At 39.5% G+C, this 14,254-nt stretch overlaps 1 long non-coding RNA gene across 1 annotated transcript; it reads right to left on the bottom strand.

Annotated features, from left to right (window-relative positions):
- Nucleotides 1-1,836: 1,836 nt before the first annotated feature.
- Nucleotides 1,837-12,909, bottom strand: LOC140517526 (uncharacterized). Its single transcript, XR_011971622.1, has 3 exons — nucleotides 12,819-12,909; nucleotides 5,050-5,168; nucleotides 1,837-3,488 (listed from the first exon to the last, which is right to left on the bottom strand). It is a non-coding gene; the product is annotated as an uncharacterized lncRNA (long non-coding RNA).
- Between the last annotated feature and the right edge of the window lie 1,345 nt (nucleotides 12,910-14,254).

Genomic DNA, 14,254 nt, shown 5'->3' with positions numbered 1-14,254 from the left:
TTCTTCCTTAAATCAAGCCTAAATATCATTATTGTTACATTGGAGATTTGTTACTTTGCATCTTACAAGAGTCCTTTGATAACCCAGGTAAGATGAAGCAGTTATTGAGCATTTATTAAAGATTTAATATATGACTGGCACTTTTCTAAGGTAAGGTATGTGGGTGTGTAGGGTATTAGATCTATCAGTAGTTTACAAGTTAGTGTGAATTAGATCAGTCATATTCCTTCTTGATGGCAAAGTTAGAGAAAGTGAATTTTGATGATTGGGAAATGAATAATTTTGGAACCTTAGTATGCCACCTTAGTAAATACCTGTTTCTCTGAGTATTGAGTGAATATTTTCTCTTCATTTTGCAGGTGGCAAAGCTGAGGAGGTGATTTGTTAATGGCAGTTCACAACGAAACCCAGGTTAGGTATGCTTTCTACCACTCTATAGTTCAGAGGGTGGTTTTCTGTTTCATTTTTTCTGCTCTTTACCCTTCTGGTTATTGTGCTGAGAGAGTCCTGGCCTTGAGATCATGAGCATTGAGGTTTGTATCCCACCTGGGGCACTTACTACGTATGTGACACTGGGGGAGTCATCCTCTGAGAGCCTCCGTTTCTTCATTTGTAAAATGGTGACAGTCATAGTATTCGCGTGGCAAGTTTGTTGTGAAAATCAGGTGAAGTTATGGATGTAAAGAACTTTGTAAACTTTTAAGTCCTGTACAAATATGAGTTTTTGCTTTAGTTGCTGTTATTAGCAGTTAGGCTGCCCAGTGGATAGAACACCAGTCCTAGAATCGGGAAGACAAGTATAAATCCAGTTTCAGATCTGCTAGCTGTGTGACCCTTGGCAAGGCACTTAACCTTTGGCTTATACCTTACCCCTAAAATAGGGATAGACCCTACCTCTCAAGGCTATTGTAAGGATCTAGAAGGATTCTATAGTAAGTGTTCTATATAAATACTATCTATTATTATTTTTGTACTTGAGACTGATACTTCTGCTACCTACCTCAAAGGGTTAATGAACAAAAGGTACTACAGACATGTTAGGAATTTTAAAAATCTTCTTCTCTTTTTGGCTACAACTTCCCTATCTGTGGGTTGGACCAGATGATCCTTAAAGTCCTCTTTACCTCAAAATTTCTGTGAATCCATTTTCACATTTTTAAAATAACCTTCCAGAGCAACTCATGTTTTCATTTTGCAAATACCTAGATGCTAGTTATAAAAAAAAAAAATTCTCTGTATTGACCAGTAAAGCTTTTATGACTCCATCCAGTTACAATTCAGACTGGAAACTGCTGACCCCTGGTGCACAAACCTGTGTTTTACTCAAAATTCATGACAGCTTAGTTATGGAGGTGGAACAGATCTGAATAAAATGGAAAAATCTCTCAGCAACAATGAGCCACCAATTTAGGACATGCCTCTTATGGTTAGGACATTAGTTCCTTTATCCTGTTAGAGAAAACCCATCCCCAGGTTGAAATTTGTCACATGATTACATACAGGAAGCTTTTTCTTTGTGGTTTGGGCTCACACTGGGAAGCTAGCCTTCCCTTGTTGCACCAGATTTAACATGTTCTGTTTCTCTCAGGCTCCAATTCTGAGTTCTTTTACTGTAAATCAAAGCTGCACGCTAGGCCTTGGCTCCATTTTGGGGAAATTCCTTGTGTTTCTGTAAATGTGGGCTTGATTTCAACTGGGTCATGAAAGGTGATGCTTAGAGAGCTTTGCCCAGTTCTCATTTTGGCTGCCAGTGTTTCCCATCACTCCCATGTGCAAATTTTCCTGAGTTCAAATGGATTGGAATGCTCATGGCCCTCAGCCAATGGCCCTTTGGAGGAGCAAGCCAACAGGTGCAGCTTGGATTTCAGGTGAGGAGCCACAAAAAAAGTCAAGATAGAGAGACTAGTCTCATGACACTAAACTGTTTTTATTGTCTATTTGAACCACACTACTGATTTTTTTTTCACTGCAAATGCCTTATCCCATGCTTTCCTGACCAGGGCATTTCAAAGCCTCTATCTACATCTAGATCCTTAGAAAAATGATGACTAGGGCATGGTAACTGGGGCTTTTTCATAGGGTCAAAACATGATAGGGGGCCTTTAGCAGAGTGGAGGCTTCCTCCGTGTGCACTGTGCTTAGTGGTCCTCTTCTGGACCACATCTATATGGCACAACAGGGTGTATGGGGTGTTCAAGGAGGATTAACCCCTCTGGGGTGAGAAGTTGCCAAGCTCTTTTCAAGCTCATACACATTTGGTGTCTATCCAGCATTCAGCTCTCACCTATGGCTCCAAGAAATTGTAGCATGTGCAGTGACCACACCTCATAAACTGTTACAGCAGGTGGACTACACCAGGATAAGAGTAACCAAGGGACCTCCAAACCATTGGTGAGTTGGGGGCTTTCCCCAAGGTGTCTACTTCAAGTATGTGAAGACTTCTCTCAGTGGAATAGGTGAATGTGAGCAATTTGTTTCATGAAAGTGGTGGAAGCAGGCACTGTGGAGTGTTTAGAGCTTGGTCAGACATCACAGATGCCTAAGTCGCCCACTCCATCTTGGGCCATGCCAGTTACATTGAATTTTATCTTACCATTGCTTTGATGACCCTGGGAGAGGGAAACTGACTACTCTACCTCACTTAAATCCAATTCATTCATGAGTCAAGACATCACCTCATGGTGTCATTGACCTTCTTGGAGAATGATCAACTACCAACAAGAGCAACACTATGGCACAGTCCACTCTCTCCCCTGTATTGTTCCTATGTACACTGACTTCACCCATTGACCATCCTTTGTACCACTACTGCTACCATTGACCTTTCCTGTAACTCTTTTGCCTCAGGTAAGAGAATTCCTCATTATAGCTTTAGCCATGAATGGAAATCATTCTTCTCTCTCATAAGTCACAAATTTCAAAAGCAGGTGCAGGATTGAGAGCCCAAGGGACTTGTTCATTCTCAAGCAGTAACTGCTGGATGCAGAGTCCTACTTCCCTACTTTCTCCCCAACTCCCCCATTAGTTATGGAAATAAGCATGAGACCTGTTTTCATCCATTCATCTCTAGTAAGGCTATAGCTACAGAATGAAGGATTTAGATTATCTATGTAGAATACTTTTTTAAAGTCTAAAATACTGTTAAACAGTGTCATGCATAGGAGAGACTGTGAAGTCTTTTCTTCTTCAGTCTTTCTGAAATAGATTTTCGTCGATTTGAAAATACTCTAGGTGTAGTGAGACCTGAAAAGACAAGAATGGTCATGGGTCAGCTAAGCCTTCAGAATGTTTTCTGGGCTTACAATTGAGTTTATTAACCATTTAGTAAACAATTTCTATTTGCCTACTTATTTATTTTAATGACAACACACTTTGCAGCATGGTGTGATAGGAAAACAAAACAAGATATAGAGTTAGAAGACTTGAGTTTTGGCTCTTCCTTTGCCTTTGGCCAAATTGTTTCTTCTCTTTGGGTATCATTTTCCTTACTGGAAAAATAAAGAGTTGGATTAGAAAGATAATTGCTAATATTCCTTCTAGCTCTGTACTTATGATCCTAAGTGGTTTTACACTGCTTATCTGGATTCTTACAATTTCCAAACATTGCTGATTTCCTGTTGAACTGATAGAATAAGGAAGAAACAGAAATAATTAGCCTCAGTATGTTAGTGTTTAATAACTCTAAGAATATTAGCTAAGGAAAGAATGCTTTATTCCAAAACAACTGTTAGGAACCCTGAAAAGTAGTTTGGCAGAAAATGTAATTAGACTAGTATCTTATAACAGATACATCAGTAAATTCTACTTATAACATATTATAGCATATATAACAGTAAATTCTATGCAACACCATTTTTAAAAATTCAAGCAAAATGGAAGAAGTTACTAGTAACTTTGGCTAGGAGAGAAATGTTAAACAAACAAGAGATAGAGGAGATGATAAAGGATGAAAAAAGACAATTTCAATTCATAAAATTATTTAAAAAACCACATTTTTATGGATAATGTGTAAGAAGAGGAGCCATCAGTTGAGGGGAAATGCTTTGTATTAAATCAGATAGGGACTAAGCCTGTAATTTCAGTGGTATAGGGAATTCCCAAATGAGGGGACTCTACGCATGAAGGTTAGCACCTTGTCTGAAATTTGTAAACTGAGTTCAGAGGACTAAGTGGTAAAATAAATTACTCAGGGTCAAATGTCTGTGGTGATTAAAATGGTTTGAGAGACATAATGTCTGGGTAATTTAATCCTTTTATTGATAAAGCCAGTATTATTAATAAAAAGATGGCCCTTTGGCAAAGACAATCGTGGCAAGCAGCTCGTGGCTTATGTGTTCTTTTGGAAAAGGAGTGGGAATAAACTGACTGGTTAAAAAAAAGTATTATAATGGGGGGTTGAGAGTAGTATCATGTCACACCTAGACAGAGAAACTATCTCTGTACCCATACCACAGGAGCCTTGGTAATCTATTCAAAGAATTTCTGCCCACCCAAGCCTGAGTGGAACACAAGGGCTACTCCACTAGGGTGGGGTCTTGAACAGGAAAGGTAGTCCAATATCATTTTCAGCAATACCCTATGAGAGACTGAACTTTTAAAAATCCGGACTTTAGAAGAAGGGGAGAACTCTGGATTTCTCCGAATCATTGGTTATTAATAACAATTTATCTCATGGCTACTATGCGTCAAGAGTTAGGACTTGAATTCATCTCTTCCTGTCTCTGAGGTCAGCTGTCTTTTCACTGTACTACCCTGCCTCTCATTAAATATATACTGAACATCTATAGTAAAAGTCTTATATCCAACATACATAGATATTTAATTGCACGAGACCAAGAGACATTCTCAATACCTAAGCAGTCAAAGGATATGAAGTTTCTTTAATCCAGACAAATAGAAGGTTTTCTTCATATCTAAGATATTGGCAAAGAGTAAACAAAAGACAAAAATAGTTACTCCTCAGAATGTGGGAAGACCGATTCACAGTTCAAGGATGTAGGGATTGATCTAACTACTAAACAATTTGGCATTGTTGGAGAGGTCACTCACCTGTTCAAAGCCTTCAGCGCAGAGATATCATTACTGGGCATGAACTTCAAGGAGACCAAACAAAGAAGTCCCATATATAACAAAACATTGTAGTGATGCTAATTTGTGGTGACAAAAACCTGGAAGCAAAGCAGGACCATAGATTTAGAACTTGAAAGTATTTTAGACGTTACCTTCTCTGATCTCATTATTTTAGAGAAATTGAGACCTAGATGGGTCAAGAGATTTGCCCAAGGGGGAGGGAAAGGGAAGGGTGCAATTATTATTAAGAGCTTATTATGTGCCAAGCATTGTGCTAAGTGCTTTACAAATATATCTCACTTGATCCTCACCATGACACTATGAGGCAGATGCTGCTATCTCCATTTTACAGTTGAGAAAATAGAGGCAGACAAAGGTGAATTGACTTGCCCAGGATCACACAGATAATAAATGTGTGAGGCCAAATTTGAACTCATGTCTTCCTGACTTCTGGCCTGTCCACTGTTCTATCTACCTGCTAAGGTTACTTGGGTATTAAGGAGAAGAACAGGGAATTGAATTCCAAACCAATAATTACAAATTCAGTAGCCTTTGGAAAATGGATGAATAAACTGTGACATGCAATGTAACAGTGTATCATTGTGTTTTAAGGATTGATACATATGGGAAAGCCAGAGAAGATCTGGATAAAATGATCAGACGTTCCATTAATTTAGGGTGTGGATTTTATTGGGAAGAAATAAGAAGCAATACAGAGTGAATTGAGCAGAACTGAGAAAAGTAAACAATTACTGTAATAACAACCACAAAGAACATCAGAATTACAGTCTGATTTTATATATATACATACATATGTATATATATAAAACACACACGCACACACGCACACACACACACATACACACACACATAGTCTGAACCTAGATCAATCAGTCTTGGCACTGGAGAAGAGATGACGGAATGCATTTCTCTCTGTTCCTTGAAAACAAAGGGGGCTGGGTGTATGTAATACTGTATGTCACTTGTGTGGTTGGCTATGTTTGGGTTCTTCCCTCTATTACAAATTAAGATATTGTGGGTGGAGATAGGGAGTGTAACTTAAAATGACTATGAAATAAACATGGGGCATTGATAAGACTTCAAAAACAGAAAGATGGTTGATTTCACTCATATCCTTGCTTCCTCCATGGCTCCTCTCCACAGATGCCCATCAAAATCCATCCACTCTTGGTAGATAGGTAAGACAACTCGTTACACCAGGTAGAGTATAAACCCCTTGAGGACAGATATAGGATTTTGTTTTGTTTTCGGTAATTGTATCCTTGATGCCCAACTCAGTGTCTTGTACATAGTAGGTGCTTGATAAATATTCCTTAAACTGAATCACCTTGAATTTAAAAGTATACAGGAAGCTAGAGGTCTTGTTGTCTGATTCCCTCATTTTGCAGGCCCAGAGGAATCAAGTTGCTTACCAAAGGTCATACAGTGGTAAGTGGCATAATTAGTATTTAAACCTAGCTCTTCAGACTCTAAACGCAGTGTTATCCTATGTTGATGCTGTCGCCACCATTTAAAATCTCATCATTAAAAAAAAAATATCTACTCTATTGAGCTTCAGCAAAGAAATTGGAAAAACCCAGACTCAACTTGTGGAATTAGAGACTTCTGTGAGAACTTGTATGCAGCAAACATTTAATAAATGTTTGCATAAGCAAAGGGAAGTGAATGTGATAAAAAAAATTTAAAAATTAAAAGAAACCTCTCTAAATGCAGACTGGCTGCTCAAGGGGCTCTTTTTCTATAGTCTGGTAGTGAGCTTTTGACCTGAATCCTCAAATTCTCAGGAAGGAAGTCAGTATTTTCTTGAGCATGTGTAGGATACTGTGTTGTGCATTTTACTAATATTATCTTATTTGATCCTCCAAACAATCCTGGGAGGTAGATGATACTAAGATCTTCATTTTGGGGTTGAAGAGATTGAGATAGACCAAGCTCAAGTAGCTTGCCCAGGGTCACAACTAAGGCTGGATTTGAACTCAGGTCTTTCTGACTTCAAGGTTGGTGATCTATCCACTGAACCACCTAGCTGCCTCCAGGAAAGCAATCTTTAGCAGAGCTTTTAGTCATCTGGTACAGTCTTCAGGAATGCAGGGTCACCTACTCACCACACTGGGGCTCTGGGGGACAATTTGGTTTGTTAAATAGAAATCCTTATGCCTCATGTAACTGGGCTCTCACTGGAGCATTAGGAAATATCCATTTTTTGGCCAAAAATGTGGTCACTGAAGACACATGACTCCAAGATGAAGCAACAGCAACACATTGAGAGGTTCAGGGATCAGAGGCACATCTGTTTTTCAGGCAGCCTCAGGGAGCAGAAGATCCAGAACAACTGGTCCAGAGGCTGCTTCTATTCAGGGGGAGGATCATTCCTACTCCCCACCCTCCTACTAAGTTCAACCAGAGACAGAAGCAGGGGAATGACGGTCATCAAAAGGCCAACATGTGAATTTGAAAAAAGAAAAAAAAACAAATATGTGGTTTAATTTTGTTTTTACTCTCCTTCCTTTTAAAATTTAAACAAAGACAAGCAGCTATTCCAAAAACATAAGCTGTATGACTCTGAGTAAATCATCCTCCCTCTCATGTCCCTAGACAACTCCCTAAGACTATACATCACTGGCAAGTATCTGATATGACCCACATGAATGGAGGGCATTTCCACACTTGGAAGTAAATCAGAGGTCTGGACCAAAAATAAAAAAAAATTGGAGCAGTAACTATGGTAGGTGCTGAGAGTCCAAAGACTAAAATTCACCAGTCTGATCCCTTAAAAGACGAAAAATATTTGTCTAAAGAAGAGTTGCAGAAAAAAAGCTCCCTAGCCAGGGGAATCTCACACTGCAAATGTCCTCGAGGAACTTCATAGTTCAAACTGTTTCCCAGTGCCCCGAGCTTGTGGTTTTCTCCAGATCTATCCCTTCTTCCATAAGCAAGCTAGAAGCTTTTCACAGTTCATATCACTCTGATGTTGTCAGAACACAGCAGAGCTTTGGATTAATCACTCAAGCTCTTCTTAGGACATGTCCTGTTTGTCTTCTTACTTGCAAAAAGAAATATATCTACTCTTTCAGTAGGATATTCTGGGAAATCTGTCATTCAATCAATAAACATTTATTAAGCACCTACTATATGTCAGATGCTGTGCTAAGCATTGGGGATACAAAGGCAAAAAATAATCCTGGCTCTCAAGGAGCTCCCAGAATAAGGGAAGGAAACAACAAGCAAACACATATAGAGGAGAAACAGGAAAAAATTAAGAGAGGACTTGGAGAAGGCTTCTGGTAGAGAGGTGGATTTTAGTGGGGACTTAATGGAAGTCAGAGAGATAAGTAGTCAGAGTGGAGAGGGAGAGAATTCCAGGCATAGGGGGAGAACCAGAGAGAATTCTAGGCACTGAGAGATGGAGTATCTTGTCAGTGGAACAGCCAGGAGGCCAGTGTCATTGGATTGCAGACTATGTGTAGGGAGTAAGGGTTAAGAAGTCTGGAAAGGTAGAAAGAAAGTCTTGGAAGGCCAAACAGAGGATTTTATATTTGATCCTGGAGGGAATAGGGAGCCTTGGAATTTATTGAGTAGAGGAGTGAAATAGTTAGACCTCAGCTTTGGGAAACTTTACTTTAGTGGCTGAGGGAAGGAGAGATTGGAGTGGGGAGAGACTTGAGGCGTGCAAGCCCACCAACAGCTATTACAGTAGTCCAGATGTGAGATGATGAGGGTCAGCACTAGAGTGGGGGCAGTGTCAGAGGAGAAAAGGGAGAGTATTATAAAGATGGTCCAAAGGTAAATGACAGGCCTTGGCATCAGCTTGGGGGGTAAGAGACAGTGAGGAGTCAAAGACGACTCAGGTCAGGAGTCTGAGGGACTGAAAAAATGGCATTGCCCTCTATAGTAATAAGGAAGGTCAGGATCAAGGGGAAGATATAGGGGGAAAGAAATGTTTGAAATGCATCTGAAGATGAGAGATTGTAGGTCTGAAGAGGGGTTAGGGAAGAATAGGTAGGTTTGACAACATAGAGATAGTAATTATGTCCATGGGAGATGATGAGATCATCAAAAAAAAGTATAAAGGGAGGAAAGAAGGCCCAGGACAGAACCCTGGGCAATATCTATGATTAGAGGGTATGATTCTGAGGAGGATCTTGCAAAGGGGACAGAGAGGGAGTGGTGAGGTAGGAGGAGAACCAAGAGAAAGTAGTACCTGGAAAGCCTAGAAAGAAGAAAGCATCAAAGAGGAGAGAGTGATAAACAGTGTTACAGGCTGCAGAGAGGGCTAAGAGAATGTGAATAGAGAAAAGGCCATTGGATTTGGCAACTGAGGCATCATTAGTAACTTGGGGACAACAGTTTCAGTGAGATTATAAGATCAGAAGCTAGACTGTAAGGAGTTAAAAAGTTTAAGAGAAGAAAAAAGTGGAGGCTTCTATTGTGGACAGTCTTTTTGAGGAGGTTATCCACAAAGGGCAGAAGAGATATATGATGGTAGTTAGCAGGGATGGAAGAATCAATTGAGGGTTTTCTGAGTATGGGGGAGATGTGGGCATATTTTCAGGCAGTGGAGAAGGATCCACTGCAGGAGAAAGATTGAAAATAGTGTGGATGACAGAAGGGAATATCTTTTGGATGAGAGGGCATAGAATGGGATCGCTTGAGCAGGTAGGCGGATTAGCTTTGGTAAGGAGTTAAGACCATCTCATCATGTGCCATTAGGGTGATGCAGGAGATAATAGCAAAAGGTATCTGAGTGATAGGACATGAGGAGGAGGGGAGAAGTGGAAGTTTGCTGTAAAAAGTCTTTATTTTTTCTATAAAATATGAGGCCAGGTTCTCAGCTGAGAGTGTAGGGGAAGGAGGAACAATGGGAGATTTGAGGAGGGATGAAAAGGTTTGGAAGAGCCACTATGGAGAGTGACCAGTGAGTTGATAAGAGAGGCGTGGTGGGATTGCCTAGCAGCAGTGAGGACCCAGTTGCAATTGTATAACATAAATTTGTATTAAACTCAGTCAGAATGGTTGCATGATTTTCACCATAATCATTTAAGAGCACATACGGAGGGGTGAAGAAGGTGAATGGTGAAAATGACCCAAGCTGAGGTCTGGTAGTGCAAAATTGGTGACATGATAAGAGGCTAGAAGAGAAAGGAGGACAGAGTAGAGCTGATTTGTTTCACCAAGGGTCAATATGGGAGAAAGAGAAAGTGGCTAGTGGGAGGAGGGAGACCAACTCCCCTTTCCCATCTCCAGAGGACATGGTCTGGGAGAGGACTGAGAGATCAAGGGACCAGAAGTTATCATGAAAATGAATGTTTGGCAGGGGAAGGCAGAGGCAGAGGTGGAAAGCCAATAGATTATAGTCAGATAAGGAAATTTCCTAATTCCTGCACATGGAGGCAGTATATTTTGGGGTGATGGAAAGATCAAAGATATGACCATCTTTGTGTGTGGCTGAGGTGGGATAGAGGAGTAGAGCTTGGGAAGTGAATAGTAAGTTGAGAAGCTGAGTAGTTAAGAGTGTATTTGAAAGAATTTCATTATGTTGAAGTCCATTAGTATGTGAGCAAGAGTTGGAGAGGAGAGAAAAAAATATGAGTCATGCACTGAACTCATTGAGGAAGGAAGGGGAGTGACTTGAAGGTCTATAGACAATAACTACCAAGGTTTTAATTGGGTGAAAGAGATGAATTGATTGAGTCTCAAAGGAGGTGAAGTTACTGAATGATGTATGTAGGGAGATAACATGGAACTGGCAATGGGGAGCAAGGAGTATTCTAATTCCCCTGCTTGAACCAGTGAGTCGCATGTTCAACAATGGGATTTCTGGGCCAAAGATAGTTGTAAACAAATGATTAAGAACTGAGTGAGTTTTCTCTCATAAGTGTGAGTTGTTTTCTAGAATTATTGGACCAATTCACAGTTCTACCACTAATGCATTAGTTTCAAAATGGTGATTTGCTAAACATAAATAGTTAAAATCAAACAGGAGCACTGTTCAAGCCCTTAGCTATTCATGTTAGCACTCTCAATGTTCTTGTAGTTTCTACCCTGTTTTCTATCCTCTCATTCTAACCAGTTGCCAAAGTGTATTGATTGTCTCTCCATGCCAACTCTCCAAACCATCATACTCATGGGGCCACCACCCTAGTCTGGGAATTCATAACCTTCTGTTTAGGCAATGGAAATAGTCTGCCATAGGGGATCTTGCTAAAAACATATATGTAAGAGGGGTTTGAGAACTTCATGGCATATTTAGATTTTCAGTCCAGAGGGACAATTATACCTTCTCAGTTTTGAGAGTGGTTTGTATCATGAGAATCTCTGAGCTGCAAAGTGAGCTCAGGTCACTTCTAGTAACTTTTAAGTGGACACACACACTCACACACACACACACTCTCACTCTGACAAAGAGAGAGAACTGAAGACTATGTGAGCTGAGAAGCAGCAGTGGGAGAGGACACTGTGTCCCTATCTCCACTCAGGACTTAGTGAAGACAGCTAGAAAGGACTGTCACCACATGGGCAAATGAGTCAAAGGAGAACCCATGAAAAGAGCTGATTTGTGACCAGAAAGGAGAGACTGATGTGGACCATTGTACCCTTGTAAATATTATGGAAGAGAAGACTGACTGAAGCTGCTGCTGGCACTCATCTGTTCAAGGACTGAAGGATGGTCCAAAAGTCTGACTCTTTCCCAACCTCTCCTCATGTCTTGGCCAATCATCAACACTGTAACGTACACTATTCACTCCTTTTACCTAATAGTTTCCTATATCCTTATTTTGCCTCAACCAAGATTAGCCAGAAATTAAAAAAAAAAATTCAAATTATGGCAGAAACACACTTCTGCCTGAATGTTGTGGATTTTCCTAGTTGGGGTCTTCGAGTTATTGTCATTGAATTAATAACTTTTCATCTGATATAAACTCGAGAAAATAGCAAAGATGAGGACCAAATTGATTTGAAGACAATCATATTACTCTTAGGCTAAAAGTTATTAGTTGTTAATAATAGGATGAGGCAGCTTTAATCTTCAGAGAGTCCTGGATGACCAGTTCCACCCTTCACAGATGGTGGTACACAGACAAATGATTAACCTCACTAATACAGGTGCAAACAGGCTCTAGAGTCCTTCTTTTGGAAATATGGACATTATCCAGATATGTTCTTGCTTTAAGCCATGTTTCCTTCTCTACCCATCTATGTATGCCAAAATAAAAGCAAACCCAGCATTAGTCTTTGTTTCAGTAATAATTGCTAACATTTCTAGAGTGATTAAAGGCTTAGAAAAATTTTTTTTCAAATCTGATCTTTTTTTGATCCTTATCACAATTCTGTTGAGGCAGATACTAAATATGTTTTTCATCTCCATTTTATAGGGGAAGAAACTGAGCCCCAGGGAAACTAAGGCACTTCCCTGTGATAGTATGCCTTTTTGTTGTTGTTATTTAGTCATTTTTGTCATGTCTGACTCTTCATGACTCCATTTGAGGTTTTGTTAGCAGAGATACTGGAGTGCTTTGCCATTCTTTCTTCAACTCATTTTACAGATGAGGAACTGAGGCAAACAGGGATAAGTGACTTGCCTGGGATCACATAGCTAGTAAGTGTGAAGCCAGATTTGAACTCAGGAAGATGCATCTTCCTGACTCCAGGTGTGTCACCCTACCCACTGTGTCATCTAACTACTCTGAAATTATATATAATATTTATCAAAAAAAATTCTTACCCACCTCCAAGTCCATTCCTTCTTTCATTATGGCAAGCTCACAGCAGAACAAGGTTCCTCCATTTTGTCTTCCTTTGTTGCAAACCCCAGCTCTTCTTTTGAGTTCATGTCATGATTTTATGGCCAGTTGATTCAGTGTTATGTAACCACAACCAGGGCACTCATAAAAATGTTTACAAATGCTTGCTGCACTACTTCAGTATATTTTTTCATTACACTGTGACATCTCCATTGAAAAATTATTTTAATCATCACCAACTGAATTACATGAGGGGAAAACATAATGAGATAGTACTTAAAGGCAAGATGTACAGTATATTAATTGACCCTGAATAATGAAAGAAACATGGCATGGCTGATGCTCTCAACATGAATCTTGAGCTAAACAGGCAAATTACATAGGGATACAACAAGAATGTATGTGTTCAAAATGGCATCCCCATAATGCCTCCTTCTGCAGGTCCTATGATGTATCTGTTGTTCAATGTTTGCTTCCTCCTCATGTTATACTGGCTAATTATTGGGGGGGAGGACATGGCAGGAGAGGGGGCAGGCTTGGACAGATATGGTCTATTACTTCTACATTAGCAGGAATTTCAAGAGATATCCTTAATTCATTTTTGATGGATTCTTTTGCAAGGATTTTTTTGTTCATTATTTTATTTTGTTTTTCTTTTGAAAATAGTATTTTATTGTTTCCATTTACACATAAAGATAGTGTTCAGCATTCATTTTTATAAGATTTCAAGTTTCAAATTGTTCTCTTTCCTTTTCCTCCCCCCTTCTCAAGAAAGCAAACAATTTGATATAGGTTACACATCTACAATCATGGAAACATATTTCCACATTAGTCATGTTGTGAAAGAAGAAATATTACAAGAGGAAAAAGCCACAACTTCCCCCTCCCCTTAAATGAAAATAATATACTTCAATCTGCATTCAGAATCCACAGATCTTTCTCTGGATGTGGATAGTATTTTCCATCATGAGTCTGTTGGAATTATCTTGGATCATCCTATTGCTGAGGAAAGCAGAGTCAATCAGAATTGATCATCTCATATTGTTACTGTTACTGTGTACAATGTTCTCCTGGTTCTGCTCCATTTACTCAGTATCAATTCATGTAAGTTTTCTCAGGTTTTTCTGAAATCTACCTGCTCATCATTTCTTATAAAACAATAATATTCCATTACATTCATATACTGCAACTTGTTCAGCCATTCCCCAATTAATGAACATTCCTTCTATTTCCAATTCTTTGACACCACAAAAAAGAACTTTACATATTCAGATCTTTTTGGCTTTTTTATGATCTCTTTGTGATACTGACCTAGTAATGGTATTGTTGGACCAAAGAGTATGCACAGTTTGATTGCCCTTTGAACATAGTTCCAAATTGTTTTCCAGAATGGTAGAAACTTTCACGACTCCACCAAAAAT

The sequence above is a fragment of the Notamacropus eugenii genome, chromosome 1, assembly GCF_028372415.1.
Source record: "Notamacropus eugenii isolate mMacEug1 chromosome 1, mMacEug1.pri_v2, whole genome shotgun sequence".
NCBI lineage: Eukaryota > Metazoa > Chordata > Mammalia > Diprotodontia > Macropodidae > Notamacropus > Notamacropus eugenii.
This window is presented reverse-complemented; position numbering and strand designations above follow the sequence as displayed.